Source organism: Apteryx mantelli, chromosome 1 (assembly GCF_036417845.1).
Source record: "Apteryx mantelli isolate bAptMan1 chromosome 1, bAptMan1.hap1, whole genome shotgun sequence".
NCBI classification, from domain to species: Eukaryota; Metazoa; Chordata; class Aves; order Apterygiformes; family Apterygidae; genus Apteryx; species Apteryx mantelli.
The window spans coordinates 31,576,317-31,579,372 of record NC_089978.1 but is presented as its reverse complement, the minus strand read 5'-3'; positions in this window follow the sequence as shown (position 1 = coordinate 31,579,372).

Genomic DNA, 3,056 nt, shown 5'->3' with positions numbered 1-3,056 from the left:
CTATTGGTATTGTTGTATTAGCTATTTCTTTTACTATAAATATTCTAGCTATTTCTTCCTCAGGTATCTGCAACTTAGCTTTTCCATTTTCAAATATTATTTTAGCATTAAATCTTGACAATAAATCTCGTCCTAACAAAGATGTAGGACAATCCGGTACATAGAGAAATTCATGATCTAATTCTTTACCCCTAAAATTTAGATGCAATGGCCGCAGAAAGGGCCGTTGCTCTGTTTTTCCTGTAGCTCCTACCACAGTTATCATCGTATCTCCTATCTTTCCTAAACAAGTATTTAAAACAGAATAAGTTGCCCCAGTATCTACCAATAATTGTTTCTCTTCCCCATCAATTTCTATTGTCACTTTTAATCCATCACTTAGTCAGCTACTATGTTGCCCCAAATGTCCTAACATCATTGTTTCTGCCATTGGTGTTCCTCCTACTGAAGTCTGCTGGGCCAAATTCATTTTCACTGGGCACTCATTTTTCCAATGTCCCTGTTGTCTGCAAAACGCACACTGATTTATCCCTAGCTGATTTTGAGGTATTCCCCGCATGCCTCCTACCCTGTATCCTCCTCGACCTCGTCCTCTACTTCTGCCTCTTATTCCTTGATTTACTCGTTGTAACATTGCTAATAATCCTGCCTGATTTCTCTTTGTGGTTTCTTTTTTTTTTCCTATTATTGTACACTTTCCAGCTGATTGCTTCCAAATTACTAAATCTCCTGGGGAAAAAGGAACTTTCACATATACTTTATCAGTCCCCGAAATTGCCTCTCGTAAAGGGGCTAATAATACTTTACTGTTTTGCTCTTGTTCCTTCCTCCCTTGTCTTGTTCTCTGTGCAATTGGGGTTCATTGCGCTTGTCTTGGGCATGATGAATGCCCTGGCGAACCCTTCGGTGTTAACTTAATCTGGATCGCTCCAGTATTAATTGATTCTGATGGTTTTACCGCCTTAATACCATCAGTATCACTATCGTCCCCTGCATCTATATCGGACATCGCGGGGGCCGTCGGTGATACTAAAAGTGATACATCCTCTGGCTCTCTTATTGAATTTTGTATTGCCAAACAAGTCATACACTTCTTATTACCTACACATCCTTCACATTTTGTTTTATCTTTTTCGGGATGTACCAACAACATTCCACATTCTCTCTGCATATCTGGATGATTACGTATATCATAAAATAGATCAACATATGGTACTTCATTCCATTTTTCAAGTTCTTAACAATATCTCATTAATGGACCTATAACACCCGGATCTAAACTTCCATGTTCAGGCCACCGGGGTCCATCATACTCATATTGTGGCCACCAATTCGTACAATAATCTATAAATCGACTTTTACTCATACTCTGAAAATATCCCGCACTTTTCCAATGCTTTAATAAACATCCTAACGGAGAATTATCCGGTATTACCATGGTCTTACACACTCACTCCACACACACACACTAAATCTACGGGGTAGAAAACGGAAAGATAGCCTCTGATGGGAAACAAAAGACCAAACCAAACTCACGAGACAGCCACGTATGTCCGTGAGTGCTGGACCTGCGGGGCTTTCGCTCCGTCTGACGGCCAGCGCCTAGGCTTCCACAGACCAGACCTCGAGCTCGTTAGCCCAACCTTGCGTGAATCGCCGTCACGTCTTATTAGGCAGGCACCCAACCAAATATTACAATAAAGCACCTTCGGGCTTACCACTTTGGGACGTCAGGAGCAGCGCAGAGCGGGCGCAGCCGATGGCTCCCCGAGAATTCCTCGGTGCCAGCACGGAGCAAAATCGGAAAGCGAACCGTCAACACTACTCCCGAAGTCCCATCTGGGTCGCCAGAAAACTGTTGCCCGTAAAGAAACACATAACTACGAAAGCAGTTATATGCGGTGCTTTATTCAGGGCCCGGGGTCTCAGGGACTCATGTCCAAAGCTGAGAATCCCAAATCCCCATTTAACTTGGTTAATATTTATAGTGTTCGGTTACGTAACATAATCAACAGAATTGCTAGGCTACGTGATTGTTTCCCATTTATATTTCTTCAGTTACTGTTGCCAAGATTTGCTTATCATTTACCTATTTCATCAGACCGTACTGTACCTAGTTCATCAGATTGTACTGTACCTAGTTCATCAGATTGTACTGTACCTAACACCTGCAATTATACCTTCATCTAATCTACCAAGTATAACCTATTCTAATCAATATAATGTAACAATGGCACCTAAGCATGATTACTTTATTATAATGATTTTTTCTTTGTGTTTTCTTTCCCAGTTGCAACAGGAATGTACACTCCAAAATAACTCAGAATATATATATGTATTTTTTCCCATTGGTAGGCTGCATTTTACATATTTTTTAGGCTACATTCCTGCTTGCCTTCAGTGCCATTGTGAGGCTGACTCTGTGAATATGATGAGCAGGATTTCATCCTGTCACATGTGGAAAGCCAAGAACAACTGAAATTGTGTTTAAAGTGGTTACAACCCCAGGTATTCTGCTTCTGCCTCATTCCAAGTGACCCCTTTCCTCATTTGATCTCCTTCAAGTGCACTGCTTTGTTGTTTCTTTCCATCCAGAAACTAAAGAGTAAATGAAAATCTTACAATTTGGGATGGTATTAAAAAAAAAAAAAAAAAGAGGGCAAATAAAGACATTTTAATTGCATGGAATTTCTGAATAAGGTTCCAAAGTGGAAAAAAAAAACCCTATGTGCCTGGTACACAGAGAGCCCTTTCTCTTCCCCTTTGTGGCAGAGGAATCAATGGAATTCGTATAAAAGAAGGAGGGGGTGGGAAGAGAGATAGGAGATGCCTTGCTTCGTACCAGCAGGTCACAAGCCTAATAAGGCTTGAGCAGTGTTTGAGAGGAAGCTGCTGACCGTATCTCCATGTGTACCTTTTTGTTCCTTGGCTTGGATTTGCTGGTCGATGGCATGCTGCTTTGCCTGGCTCTCCATAGAGCCTGTAGCCTACAGGAATTTGGACAGAGTGGTACAGACATCGCCAACAGAGACTCTGATCACTGACTATCCCTTTAA